Consider the following 15695-nt stretch of genomic DNA (forward strand, 5'->3'; position numbering starts at 1 on the left):
AGGAGGAGCTGGGCTTTGGTCCTTTGAGCTCTAAGATAATGAGGAGGTTCCTTCCCCAAGCGAATGTTTCTGTGATGCATTAATACTGAGATCAGTTCAAAATAGGGATGCTCAGACATGCGCTTCCCAGCATGAGTGCAGGTGGGAAGGGAGGCTTCCCAGCGAGGGGCGCATGTATGTGCTCAGGGCTTCTTTTAGGAATTTAAGAATACTGGGGAAATAAGGTAATTTTTGCCCCCTTTTGGTGCTTTCTGGAAAATTGCATGCTTTAATGAAATGCGCGTGTGTGAGTCAGCAGCCCAGATAAGGTCCAAATCCATTTTGTTCATGTTTTGCCTGTTTCAGAGAATCTGAACTATTTTTTGGGACCTGTGCCCATCATAAAACCAAGCTCCTGTCCCAAAACAGTCATAATGAGGTACGGCTGAAAATATAAAGATTTAATAAAAACTTGCGTAGTAATTTGTCTCTTAATCCCAAACACAATCTCTCCCCTGAAATAACTGCAGTCCCTGCAAGATTAAATTCTCCCTACATATTGTTTGTAAGTCTGATACCTTCTATCAAGCTTAGCTGGGTTTTAAGTTCTTAAATCATGGCTCTGTAATTGCACATCTTATTCAGTTTGTGATGCAAAGAGTTCCCAAGGAAGCTTTTGTAAAGATTTCTTCATATCTGACAGTACTGTGTGACACTTGTATGTATTTTGAAAGCTACGCAGTGCACGGAATGCAAGAGGTCGACACTTTCTGAAAGCAAGAGGAGGCTGTGGCTCATGTTCTCATTTTACCACTGAGCAGCAGGTCCCAGAAAAATCAGGACATCTGCAAACTGTTCTTGCACTGACTGCTTCATAAATGATGGGGAATCTGTTCCTCAGGCAGAAAGGGCTTGGGGAAAGGTAGGAATAGTCACTCCCTTGCCTTGGGCTTCATTTTCTTCTGGTAATTAGCAAAATCCCAATTCTCAATGGATTACTGAATAGTTGTTTTAAGTGTGGGCTAAAAGGCAAAACAGACAGTGATGAAGAGGCCTGAAACTCAGGAGACCTGGTGCAGCACCAGACTCTCCCAGATGACCTCTGGCAAGTCCTTTGATCTTTATATCCCCCTGGAAACATCAGTAAGGAGCCATCCCTCTCCCCCACTCTCATCAGCCTGGACTCAGGGTGACATATGCACTCCGGACTGGACCAGTGGTCCACGTCCAGCTGAAGATGCAGAGTGAAGGGTACAGGGCATGTGGGGTGGGATGATCACACTGCTTTCTTTTTCCTCCCTCAGGCCAGGAACACACAGCACTCCCTTCCCAGGGCTTAGTTTGCCTTCTGCAGTGAGGGTAGCTGGCAGGAGAGGCTGGCTGCAGTCAAGGCTTGGCCTCCATCATCTCCTGCTACTTGATCCCAGTCCTCCCTTTCCTAGGGTCTCATACAGGAGCCTTTTCTTCCTCTGAGGACTGGTTCAGGATCCAGAAGCACATTGCTGGGGCCCCAGGCAGAGGGACAGGGATGGGAAATTACTGTAAGAGAAGCCTTGCTGGTGAAGCTTAATCCTAATTCCATGTTTGGAGTAGGAGGTTTTGTCTGCATCAGCGAGAGGGTGCCTGTAACACGGGCTCTTCTCAAAGCAGCTGCTGGGGAGGAAAGTACAGACCCAGGGGTCTGTACTGGGTCCAGCCCTGTTCAATATATTCATCAATGACCTGGATGATGGGATAGAGTGTAACCTCAGCAAGTTTTGCTGATGACACCAGGCTGGGAGGAGGGGCTGATACACCAGAAGCTGTGCTGCCGTCCAGCGAGACCTGGACAGGCTGGAGAGCTGGGCCCGGGGGAACCTCATGAAATTCAGCAATATCAAGTGCAAGGTCCTGCCCCTGGGGAGGAACAACCCCAAGCACCAGTCCAGTTTGGAGCTGAACTACTGGAAAGCAGCTCTGTTGAGAAGGACCTGGGGGTGCTGGTGGGCAGCAAGCTGACCATGAGCCAGCACCGGGCCCTTGTGGCCGAGGAGGCCAACGGTGTCCTGGGCTGCATTAGAAGGAGCATGGCCAGCAGGTCGAGACAGGTTATCCTCCCCCTCTACTCTCCCCTAGTGAGACCACATTTGGAGTGCTGTGTCCAGTTCTGGGGTCCTCAGTTTAAGGACAGGGAACTGCTGGAGCAAGGCCAGCGCAGAGCTGCCAAGATGCTCAGGGGACTGGAGCATCTCCCTTGTGAGGAAAGGCTTAGAGTCCTGGGTTTGTTCAGCCTGGAGAAGAGAAGGCTGAGGGGGGATCTCATCACTGCTTATAAATACCTGAAGGGTGGGTGTCATGATGATGGGACTGGACTCTTTTCAGTGGTGCCCAGTGACAGGCCAAGGGGCAACGGGCACAAGCTGGAACACGGGAAGTTCCACCTCAATATGAGGACAAACCCCTTCCCTGTGCGGGTGCCAGAGCAGGGGCACAGGCTGCCCAGAGAGGCTGTGGGGTCCCTTCCCTGGAGACATTCACACCCTGCCTGGACGCGGTCCTGTGCCCCTGCTCTGGGGGTGCCTGCTCCAGCAGGGGATTGGATGAGGTGATCTCCAGAGGTCCCTTCCAGCCCCCACCATTCTGATTCTGTGATTCAGTGAAACAGAGCCTCAGCATGGAGAAAATATCCCTCAGCTTTATTGCACTTTGCCTGGACAAAAGCAGGATCCTGCAAAGAAAGACTCACTGCAAAGGGCCAGCTATGTTAGTTTTGCCCATCAAAAGCTCTCCAAAACACCTGCTTCCCTGGATCTTGCTGGAGAAATGCCCTGAAAACTGTGCCACTGCAACAGGCAGGTCCTTTCTGCATCTCGCTCACTCAGCAAAATGTCACAGCCCAGTTATATTTAAGTCCTCAGCTTGAATATTATTGTCATAACCTCCCGTGCTATCTGCCTGGGCAGTGTCATAATTAATAGTGCCCTTGCTCAGAGTACAAGTGGAACATGCGATGGCTCAGCTAGCTATAAATCACGACAGAGTTTCCATCTGGTCCAGCATCTATTTATACCTCAGCAGCCCCAATTAACTTTGAAACTTGGGGCTGGTGGTTAAGGAGAAAAATTGTTCTTCAAAAGTGTGATGGGATACGCAGTGATACGGATGGGAAGGAGGAGACGGTGGTGGCTGCTCACTTCTCTGCAGAGAGAACCGCACAGCCTGGGGCTTTGAATCAATTCAACACCAGCTGCGAGATCCCAAGGGAGACACAGAAGTTCAGGGCTGGGGGTCAGTGCCTGGATCCTAACACACATCTCCTGACGCCAGCCAGGCACCTGCCTGCCCCGAGCACTGCTTGCACCCTGGGCTGTGGCTCTGCTCCCATGCCTCAGCCAAAGCCAGCAGCTCCACTGGGCCAAGGGGGCTATAGATCAGGTCCAGGAGCACTGAGCAGAAAGAGCTCTTTGGAAAAGTATCTGTGGGTGGTGGGACCAGGCTGTGCAGGGTGAGGGTCTCTTCCATGAGGTCTGGTCCACCAGGCTGATTGCACTTCCCTGTGATCCATACCAGGTCAGGCCCACGAGGCTGAGGTCTGGGGTTGCTTGAAGGTCCTACCCCACCCCCCACCCCCAGCTATGTAACTGCTGCTCTTTCAAAAAATCAAGCTGCTGTCAGTAGAGATTGGGGGACCAAAGCCTGACATGAGCCGTCCAAGGGAACCCAGCGCAGGCCGGAGAAAATGGCACATCATCACACTGTGTGCATCCAGATTCCTTCAGTTTGCGCACAAGATCTAGCCAGTAGGTCTTGGCTCAATCTGAGAAAGTTCCTCAGCAAAGACTCCAGCACGAAGGTTTTCCTCCTGGCTTAGAGACCTGTAGTGCCACTTTCCTGATGCACACATCAGCCCAGCATCAAGCCTGCAGCTGCCAGCTATTGCCTTAAAGAGCGCAGCCTGGCCCTGTGTTTGAAACCCCTGAAGAGTCTGAAGAAGTCTGAGTTCAGGAGGTTCCATCCAGCTCTGAGAAGGTCACAGATGTGAGGCTGAAACTGCTGTGGGTCAGCCTGTGCAAGCACCACAGCCCTTGGCACCGTTTTCCCAACACTGCTCCCATGACAGTGTGCTCCTACCACCAGCTGAAGCCGACGACTCCCTGCTCTGTCCCCAGAGTGTTTTGTGGTGCATCTACAACCCCTCATCAGGTTCTCGGGCTGGTTTGGGCTCTAGTCCTTATGTGCTACTCCAGCAGTGTTCAGGTGTGGCTGCAAAAACTCATCTTACTGGCATGGGGTATAAAATGGCCCAGTGCAAAGAGGCCAGCAGAGCTCCTGTGGACTCTGGCATGAGGGGCTATGGCTGGGTCACAGCGGTGAGGGGTGACATGAGGAGTACCTGGGTTGTAGTATCCCCTGGGCAGACCCCCTGTCTCTGCAGGGCAGTGGGTTGGCTGAGGAGGATGGGGTGCTGAGGGCATTGTGGGGACCACAACTCTCTCCATCCATGCTGGAGAAAAGCCCCAGCGAGGGGCACAGTGCAGAGATGCTGTGCTATTGTCTTCCTAAAAAAAGTCAGTCTCTGCATTCTTTGGTACCCACCTCTCCCATCCCTCCCTCCCGCTTTTCAGCTCTTTTGCTCTTGCAGCGGTATTACTCCTGAAGTCCTGGCTGGCTCCCAGCTCAGGTAATTACACGCTGTCCTCTGGTATTTGAACAGGATATTTGTTCTCCCTGATTTCCTGTCCTACACGCTTGTGCGGTGCTGCAGGCAGCCCGTCACCCTGAGAGAGCATATTTCCCTGGCAAAGGCGGTCATCCCAGCGTGCCCAGCTCCAGCACTAAGCGGGCATTTTGTAAACGTGGGATTATGTAGTACCTTCCGCAGGGAGCCCAAGTGGCCTGTAGGACTGCCTGGGCTGGACACAGTGCCCTGTACAGGCATGGAGCTGCAGTGCTATCCCCATGCCCACCTCAGTAGGACCCCATTCAGCCTGGATTATTAGCTGAGAAGCTCCCAGCCTCCCAGGTCCCTCTTTAAAAGGCTGCTTGTGGCTCACACCATGTCACCTTTCTGTTTAGGTTGACTGTTTACAGAAGCAATCTCCAGCACTTACAGCACATACCTGGGAGGAAGATAAGAGAAATGGAGTTAATGTATGTCTGTCCTGCCTTAAAACCCACCAGAAGAGCATGACCAGAGCAGCAGCATTGAGCCCTTTGCCTGCACTCCAGGAGCTCTGCTGTAGCAGGCCACCACTGAGCTGGAGCTGGGGATCTTCCACCTGCCTCTGGGCTTGTTTCCACCATGCTCCTGGGCACGACTGGATCATCATGCTGCAGCTTGCTCCACAGCAATAAGAACAAGCTCTAGGGAGGAAAAAGTCCTACTTTCTAGCAGATCAGATCTATTCTTGTGCTTTATTGGTCTCCCTGTAAAGGAACCTCGCAGAAAGTTGGCAACTGTTTTTTTCTTCAGAGCTTCTAGAGTGGGCATGTCTCATTAGCTAAAGGCTTGCAGCATGGCAGGGAGAAAGAAGTAAATTCTTAGCGAAAAAGTGGAGCACAGGCCTGCTTCCTGAGGGTAGAGGGGAAAAGCCCTGGATGGTGGAACTCAACCCTACACTGCAAGAAACCACCTTTGCCCGTGCTACCTGACTGACTGCTGCAGAGCCTGTTAAGCTCACCCTGCCCTCCAGCAGGAAGGAATCAATTTTGCTGGCCAGGCTGGACTTGACATTCCAGCCTCTTGATAAGAAGAGTCCTGGGGCTCATTGCCTTCTGCTTTGTGGAGTGCACATAAAGCAATGCAATATGTTATCAGCCTCATGCAGCTGCGCTTGAATCCCAGTTTGCAGAGGGTCGGGGAAGGGGCCATCCTACAGCTGCCAGCTCCTTCTGTCCAGCTTCTGCTGACTGCAGCATGGCTCTGGGCTTTGCTGAAGTTGTCACAGTGCTATCAGGCTGCAGCTGATTACTGTAAAACACTAGAGAATAAGAGCTGCATTAGAAAGCCACTTTTTCCTTCCTGGGAAGGAACTCGCTGGTAAGCATGCCATAAGATTGGCATTCTTTTCTGCAAAGTCTCTGAGTTTGAGGTGGGTGGTAGGCAGGTTTCAGCAGCCTGGGAATCAGGAAAGATGCCTGGCACAGGTTTGCTCTGTGTGCAGCAGTGATAACCCTGAGCAGCTTCTCTCTGCCACTGGTCTCATCCTCCCAAGCGATGGGAGTGCTCCCAGAGGATGATTAGGCTTGCTATTTTCTCACTCAGTTCCCAAGAGGCTTCCTCATCCTGGTGCTTGCAGACTCTACTGGCTCATGGCTTCCCTGTGCTCAGGGCTGCTTGGAGATATTATTATCCCAAGGGCTGAGCCCCAGGGCAGGCAGAGCAGATGGCTGTCTCCGACAGCAAGAAAATTGGGAGAGAGAAGGGAGAGAGTTGGGGAGAGCAAAACCTGTGACACCCTTACTGTTCATCAATAACTGTTTCCTCTTAAAATGGCAAATTCCTCTAGCTCCAGGGGAGTTGTACTGGGCAGTAAAGAAGGCAATAGACCATATGTGGGAGACTGGCCCTACAGAAAACAATCACCAGTACCAAGTTTTCTTGTGCACCCGTGGGAGGGACCAGTGTGCATTTCCTGGCCACGTTGCGGATGGAACGCAGACTCGGTCCTGCAGGCATCTCATGGGGCAACGAGGGATGTCTGGGCTGTGGAAGATGAACAAGGTCAGCAGAGGAATCGGCAGTTTGATAGGCCCCTCGCTGGCAGGTGGGTCGTGCTGTGAACCTGCTCAAGCTAACCAAGGTGCGAGGGATCACACGTGCGTGTGCTCCACCAGACCAATGCAGCATGGAGCAAATCATGTTACTGTGAGCCAGAGCACAGCCCTGGCTGCCTCTTCTCTTTTCGGAGGTTTCTTCAAACTTCTGGCAGTGAGAAAGCCACAGAAGATTAAGCCATTTTGTCCCACAGAGATGGCGGTTTTGTGAATGCTGGGTGCTGGGTGCTGGGCAGATTGAGCCCCCCTTGGCTTCAACCATGGGAGACGCTTGGGGCCCGGCACTTACAAGATGCTGTGCAGTTCTCCTGCCACATCTCACAGACCCCTGCGTGGGGTGGCATTTGTTACAGGCCTCCTTCTCGTTGAGCTAATTTGCAGCCTTGCTTCGCAGAGCAGCTCCGCGTTCAGGCTGTGCTTGGGGATGGCTGGTGGCAGATGGTGTGCGTGTGATGGCGAGGCAGTGCCACGTCACAAGCTCTCTGAGACATTTGGCCAGGCTTCCTGACAGCCGCGTCCCACCACCCAGGAGTTCAGCTTTCTGGCAAAGTCGGCTCTCCACTTCTGAGGAGTGCTCCTCTCCCTGTCACCGAGCAGAGCCGGCATCAAACACTTTATCTTTGCTTCCTCACAGGCGAGAGACCCGTTTGCTGGTGGGGCTGCCTTCTGCCCAGGACCAGAGTAATCTGCCACCATGGCAAAAGCCACGCAACCAAACAGGGAGCGGTGGTCCCCTGCCAGGCTGGACCACCCCCGTCTGCTGCGTCACACCCTAAACTGCACTGTGTGTTCCCTCAGGCGAGGAATATCTTATTCCCATGTTTTTGGATAAAACCCAGCACAAGCAAGGCATAACTGATGGTAGATATTGACAAATAATGATGATCATGGGGATGGTGGCATCATAGCTTCTTCAGTGTTTCTTCTAAATGGGGTTACATCGGGCTGGTGGCCAGTCACTAGTACGATTCTGCAGGGATCCATCTTGGGGCCGGCACTCTTTAATCTCTTTGTTAATGACTTGGATGTAGGACTTGAAAGAACACTAATTAAGTTTCCTGATGACACAAAATTGGGAGTAGCTGTTGACACTCTTGAGGGCAGAGAGGTCCTGCAGAGAGATCTAGACAAACTAGAGAGCTGGGCAATCACCAACTGTATGAATTTTAACAAGGCCAAGTGCCGGATTTTGCACCTGGGGCACAGCAATCCTGCATGCACATACGGACTGGGGAACGAGAGGCTGGAGAGCAGCTCTGCAGAGAGAGACCTGGGGGTTCTGGTCACCGGCAAGTTGAACACGAGCCCCCAGCGTGCCCTGGCAGCCAAGAGGGCCAGCCGTGCCCTGGGGGGCACCGAGCCCTGCATCGCAGCTGGGCGAGGGAGGGGATTGTCCTGCTCTGCCCTGCGCTGGGGCGGCCTCACCCCGAGTGCTGTGGGCAGTGTTGGGCACCACAGTACATTCAGGATATAAAGCTACTGGAGAGTGTCCAGAGAAGGGACACGAAGTTGGTGAAGGGTTTAGAGGAGAAACTGTACGAGGGAGCAGCTAAAGCCACTTGGTCTGTTCAGCCTGGAGAAGAGGAGGCTGAGGGCAGCCCTCATCGTGGCCTGCAGCGTCCTCCCAAGGGGAGGAGGAGGGGCAGGTGCTGATCTCTTCTCTCTGGTGACCAATGTCAGGACCCGAGGGAATGGCAGGGAGATGTGCCAGGGGAGGTTTAGGTTGGGTATTAGGAAAAGGTTCTTCCCCCAGAGGGTGGTGGAGCTCTGGCACAGGTTCCCCAGGGAGGCATCACGGCACCAGCCTGGTGATATTCAAGAAGCATTTGGACAATGCCCTCAGAGACATGGTGTGAATTTGGGTCTGTCCTGTGCAGGGACAGGAGCTGGACTTGGTTATCCTTGTGGGTCCCTTCCAGCTCAGGATATTTTATGGTTCTGTGATTCTGATTTCTTCCATTATTCAGGTGTATGTGCAGAGAAGACCACAGAGGTATGGCCATGTAAAGAAGTGGGCATATAAAGAAGCATCAGAGGAACATATTACAAAGGACAGTAACACCAGTCCTCTGAGACCAGAACAATGTAACAGCCTGGGCAGTCTGAGCTCACCTGCTCGAGGAAACCACGCTGTGCTTTGCCTTCTGGTTATGAGATCTGTGGAGCTGCAGTGTAAACTTGCCATTGCTGGGCTTTTGGGGTGCAGTTCCCAGGACATTGTCCTGCTCTATTCAATTATTGTCTGTATTAATGCTACTAATCTCAGTGCTATATGTGCCCGCAGGTGGTTCCCAGGCACTGGGAGGAGCTGTCACATCATGTGTAGTTGGAGGCTTGGCTGCCTTCCTGCCTACCATGGGGCTTCTCTGGGACTGAGGTGCAAAATGACAGCTTTTTGGGGTGAACGTAGTTTGCTAGTCCTGCAACAGGAGCCTGTCCTGCTCCTCTCCCTGCCTGCTTTTAGATGGCATTAGAGCATCCAGCTAAAAGCCTGTGCCTGGCAGCCCTGACTACTGATGGCTCTTTCACCAGCACTGCCTGCACCCTGGGAAAAAGGCTTTATCCCTCCGTCTGTAGCTCTGACTGCAGAAATTAGTTCTCTGTGCACTTGCATTAGACCAAATGAGAGGAACATTTGAGGCCTGGGCCCATTTGCAGTACAGGCTCAGAACAGTCAGAGATGCAAATGGCTGGATTTGATTAAGTCCATTTCCCAGGCAGGACAGGATATGGCCCCCTGACAGTGGTGTAGATTTGCCTCTATTCTTACTCAAAGGTCATTAAATTAAGATTTCATGAGACCCCACACTGTTATAAATGTTGCTGAGCTCATTTCCCTCACTGGGCAGTGATTTATCTCACAGGCTTCATAAAATGACTAAGCTAAAATATGTAACCCAGTGTCACTGAGTTGTAAGGTAGAAGGAACAGGAGAAGGACATGATGGATTTTCCTACCAAAGGAATCAATAATAGATGTTTTCTTCCTGATGTTCTCATTAGTCCTCTCTCATTCATGCTCAGGACCTGCCAAGCACAAATGACACCACCCATTCTGCACCAGAAAGGAGAGCGGGTGCCCCCGTGCAACCTTCCTGCCTCCAAAACCCTGTTAGACACCCGTTTCTATCTCACCCTCCTTAGCAGCTGATGTATTCGAGGGGAAGGAAGCAAGACATCACAGTACTTGAAGAACCTTATACTACCACATCTAACCTTGTCTCCTGAAATTTTTATACCCTCTGACAGGAAGGGTTTGGAGGAGGCAAGTGGCAGCACCACGGTGCTTGGACACGACCCTTTCTCCCTCCTCATCCAGCAGCGCAGCAGGCAGCTTACAAAAAATGAAGTCCTGGATTAGTTTGCCTTCCTTTCTGTCTGTGAGTAGGTTGCAGACTCCTTTGCTTTCTTTGAATCTAATCAAGAATATTTTTTTTTTCTTGAATCCTTACTCCCAGAGATAAATGCCAAAAAATTAGCTTTGTTGCTTAGTTGTGACTGATCATGAATCACATTAAATTGCTTCTGTTCCCTTATTGGACATGTTGGCTGGTTCCTGGTACGTATTATTGAATTACTGCTCTGACAGAGAAGAAATAGCAACTGAGTGGCAAGTGAGCCCAGAAGATCGAGGAAAGAGGCAGATTCAGGTATGTCACAGGACCACAGCCTTTGTGGTTCCCCTAATAATCAGAAAAAAATCAGTGTGTTTGTCTGTAGGAGTGTATTTAGAATATGAAGCGGAGCAGTGGGATTTTGAGGCTCCTATTGAGCTTCCCCAGACAGATCCTCTTTTCCACACAGATATCTTGCCACAGTGGGTGAAGATGACTATGTGCAATTTTGCAGGGTTTTGGCGCACCCCAAAATCCCAACCATGCATTAGGGGTACATTCAGAGCAATCCTAAGGTACGTGTGCAGCCCATCCGGCAGATCCCAGAGAGGGAGGACCTGACGCACTGGGCATGTCTAGCAAAGCCATTTTGCTTGCATTCTATCGGATGTACAGTGCAACGGCATAGCCCGTGTGCAGGAAAAAATGGAAAAGAGAAATACGGGAGCCTTAACACAATACTCCAGCATCACAGAATACTTCATAGAAGCAGAGACATGGTCTCAAGGCATCAATCATCATAAAGATTGTTCAGAGAAGAAGAGCTGGCAAAGAATGGGAGTGTACAGGAGGTTAAACGTGGGCTGAGGGAGGCCTTGTGGGTACTGGGACGTTGGAGAGGCGTCTGTTTCTAAAACACTTTTGTGTGGAAGGACCATGAGCCATGCTTGAGCCACTTTCTGTTCCTTTTGTCTTAGTGAGCTGTTCACAACTTTCCCCTTGGTAGCACACAGAATCACAAAACCTTCCAAACATTACAGTAAAGCAATTAAATGAAGGGAAAAACAGTGGGCACAAAACAGTGTATGTGTGTTAGAAGCTTGCATCATTGCAGCTTGCTGAGCAAAGCCACTAAACCACAAATGAGGAACAGGAAAAGAGAAACAACCTGACATGGCACCTTTATCTGACCCACCACGTGCAGATCACACGGTTACACTAACTTGACAAGAGCAGAGATACTTATTTCTTCTGCTCTTCCATATTGTTACCCTGAGGAGCTTGTAAATGCTGACATGTTGGCTTTCCCATCTCACTTTGCTTTCCTGTTGTGGTAGTAGTGTTCCTGTACCCTCATTTAAGGTAATAATAAATGAAGCAACACCAACTTTGAGATGTAGAAACCCTTCTTTGGATCCATCTGTCCAGATACCTTATTTTCTCACACCGTCACAGCTACAATGCTACTAAGACTACAAGGCCTAAAGAAGGGCATATGTGCTCAAAAGCTAATCTTGGTTTTCCAGCTAGATGGGTTAGTCTGCTAAAAGACATTCTGCCTCCTGCACTGCCAAGTTTGCCTTTCCTCTGCCTCTGCAGCTGATGGGTTGCAGGTTTGAGCGCAGCTCAGGGACGTCTAGTGGCTGATAGCACTTGCAGTTCCAGGGCTCACAGCAATTTTGCAATGATTCCTGCAAGAAATCTGGCAGAAAATTGATTTGAAACAAAAAGACACACTCTGTCTCAGTTCCTGGAGCTACAACTACACATGACTTCATTCCTTGGTACATTTATGTTTGCAAAATGTTTAGGTATGTGTTTATGATGGTTTTGTTATCCGTTTGCATCTCAAACTCACCCAGCTTGGGGAGCCATCTCCTGCTATTTTAATGTCATCATTTCTTTACCACAGTTGCTTCTTTATTAAGGGCTTTTTGTGTTCCAAGGCAGCTGGCATTAACATAGATAATTAGATAATGTTTTGGCAATCCAAGGGAAAATGCATTAACACGTCCCCATATACTGTCCTAGTCTTTGGCTGATCTGTGAGTATTTGATAAATGAATCAGGCCTGAAATAAAGCTGTTTTGTAGAATGAAGCAGAATTTTAATATGAATAGAGAGGTCTCAGTTGGGATTTTCAAGAAAGGCTCAGGCTGTTATGGGCCCCAATCCTTATTCTTGCAGGATTCAGCTTAGGCAAGAACCTAAAGGAGTCAAAAAAGAAGCAACACTCCTAGTGTGTTTTTCTGAACCTGGAAAGTCTTAGACAAGCTGTAGCATCCTGGCCAGCGATCCGGTGACAGTTGGTGGCTTTCTGGGAATTTAAGCAAAAATTCAGCTATGTCTTCTCTTCAATCTCCAATGCAGCAAGGGCGTCCCCTATTCCTTTTCATCCCTGATGGCACCTATTAACCCTGGGCAGAGGAAAGTGTATATCTCAACCAAGGGGAATGCCAGGCTACCACGAGAAGTGATACAGTGCTGAAAGGAGCTATGTAACTGCGGCAGTCTTTTCTGATTTCATCGTTGCGTCTGCACTGCCCTGAAAAGGTGACCTGAGGCATAGCTGAAAGTCCAGCAGATGACCCATGTGCTCTTACCCAAACCAAAGCCTTTGGGCAGCCAGCTGGGTACCAGCTGCAGTACATCCAGGGCTGCAACACCAAACTAACAGCATATTAAAATCCTGGGTGTCCTCCAGAGTATACTCTCTCATGGGTTATAATTTTTTCATCTATACAAACGCTAAGAAGAGGATCAGTTTTCCCTGATTCTCACCTAGGAATCCCGCTGAGGAAAATCAGATGGCCCATGATCAGCCCCACTGACTTTTTTCTTGCTCTCCTCCTAGAAAGTGGGACTAACCTGTCCTGTTGGGAGACCAGTGCTCATGATGTTAAGTAGTTCATTAAAAGGAGGGTGTCAAACATTACTCATCTGGAGAGTTTCTTCTGGAGTCAAAGAGCAGTTCAAATTGTTTCTTAAAAAGCACAAGCGAATCTTCAAAAGCTGACTTGCACAGAAGAAAAGCCTCAGGCCACCTCAGCTGTCCACTGTTACTCACATCAAGAGGTTCCATGAAGAAACTTTTTGGTCACAGTGTTCTTCCTTCGTGCCTGGGACAAAAATAGGGTCTGTGCTTGGAAATCATACCCTGTTTACCAAATGCTTGTTACTAGATAAGACTTAAAGCGAAAGTGAATCTTGGTTTTCGATTCTCTTTCCTGTTTTGCCAGATCAGACTGTCTTACAGAGATGTGACATCTTGTTTTGTAAATACCCACAGGCAGAACTTAAGATTTCCCTGAAAGGCTTTACCGCTTTGTGAAAAAGTAGATCAAATCTAGTAACATATTGAATTTGGTTACTGGGATTTCAGGAAGATCAGTGTGATGAAATGTCCTTAGTTTGCCCTTGGGAGAAATGTACCGGCTCTTTCATATGGAAATAGCAGGTGGCAGGAGTAAAAACAGACTTTCATTTTCAGAGAAACAGATGGAATAATTCCAAGCAAAGTGGAATAGCAGAGCTAGGTTGGAATTGTTCACAGTTTTATTCTGCAAAAATATTCTACTTTTGCCATGATGGAAGTGAGAGAAGGTGTCAGCGCATTCCCTCTGTTTATCAGTCCAACCAGTATACCTCAAATACAAGAATCTGCTGTAAGGACCAGACTTTAAATATAAATTAGGAAGAAATCTAGTTCAAGTTCTAGAAAGCCTATCCCAGAGCTGCACGTGGAACTTCTGGGAAGAAAAGGCAATTAAGAGCACTGAATATATTAAATAATCCTTAGTGCCAGTGTCAGACAAGACTGACTCGATTCTCTCGGTGCTGTGATTTATTAATCCTTTTATCAGGCCTATGCCATCCTCTGAATTATATTCCAGCTCTGGCTGCTGGTAAGCATTTCTTTGGAAACTATGGACTGTTAAACTATTAATGGTCTGGTGGTAGGTGCTTATTACGAAAGAGATACCTGGAACTACAAACCAGAATAAAGACCAGAAATCCAGCTGGAGACGTGCTACTTCAGAGCTCTCACCCTGACTTCCCCAAGAAAAGTGAAGTTTTTGAGAGTCATTTGCATGGGGAGGCAGAAGAACAATCATCTCCTCTTCTGTAACTCCTTCATCACACACTGGAAATTGAGATTTGGGGCAGAAATGGAAGGAGGGAAATTGTTGTCCTATTTAGGAGCAGATAAAGTTCTACCCTATCCTGTAAAATTTTTTCTTTAAGTCAAGGTTTGCACAGGAAGAAAGCTAAATATTTCATCCATTTATTCCAATCATAAAGAAACTCTTCAGAGCTCTAGGCAGTTTGTATAGTTCTTTAAGCTTCAGATTTTTAGGCCTTCAGATAGCTCCTATTTAAAAGGAGCAAAGCAAACACCAAAAGCTTAGCTTTGAAGTATGGCCTGAAGCAGATCCATATTGCTATACGAGAAGCTGCCTTTCCTCAGGGACATTCAGACAAAACCTCATGCCAGGCTCCCCCATGCTTTATACCAAAGAAGGAGCCCACCACTCTGTGTATTAGGGAGAGGTTTCTCCCATATTTGCCATAAGGGGCCCAGACTTGTCTAAGCTGATCTCATCAACCCCCAAAGGGATCCATCCGCCTGCCAAATGGAGGTTTCTCCTTTGGCTGCATCTCCCCACGAAGAAGTCCAGCTGACCTGCACCCGCTGAGGAGTGAAATGTTATCCAAATTTTAACAGCCCTAACTCTGATTACAACATGGGGGTGTATTTCTTCCATAGCTACTCTTCTAGCAGAAATCACACTTCAAAGGCACCTGGAAGATAGCGGGTTGTGAGGAAGTTGGAGCTCTGCGAGCCCCAGGCAGCCAAGCCTTGGAACTGATACTGGCTTGGAAGATCTGCACAGCAGACTGGTATTAAATACCAAGAGAGAAAAAGAACGAGAAATCAGGAAATGGAACAGCATTGGTATTTCCTAAAGATCAGAGTTTCCTATAAAATGAACACTTGCCATGCAATTTCAAAATATCAAGACATTTGCCATTCTTTAGGGCATGTCAGAAACAGCTAATAAATAAAGATCAGGGCTTGGGAAGTTACTTCTTCAAACCACTCTTAACATGCTGCTTTGAAACTCTGTTTCCTTAAGGTTGTTGAGTTGGCAGCTTTGAAGGGTCTGCTATGTGTCCCTTGGCTCAAATTTTTTTTAGGCATTACCTGGCATCAGATGTACACAGCGATTCTACAGGTCTTCACGGCTACAAAATTTATAGCAATATATTCTGTGCCATTTCTGCTTGTTTTTTTGCACTGCCACTATTTATGAGCCAAACATAAATTACCTGAGTTTAATTCATGACCCAGAGTTCAGCGCATTTCCCCAGAAATAGCATTCTCTGTTTGGGACGCTACTGCCAAAATTGCGTTCCTGGAACTGAATTCCTACCCCATCCAAGACATGTGTTCTATCCATATTTCCCATCAAACAATTTTATACTATTTAGGTCATTTATATTTTCATGCTTTCACAGTTACTTCTTACATGTTGCTTTGTTGCTTTGCAATTATGCTCTTAACTGTGCTCTCTAAAGTCACCTTCAGACCTTTAAACACCTTCAAATCAAAATAGCCACTTGA

Source organism: Phalacrocorax carbo, chromosome 14 (genome assembly GCF_963921805.1).
Source record: "Phalacrocorax carbo chromosome 14, bPhaCar2.1, whole genome shotgun sequence".
NCBI classification, from domain to species: Eukaryota; Metazoa; Chordata; class Aves; order Suliformes; family Phalacrocoracidae; genus Phalacrocorax; species Phalacrocorax carbo.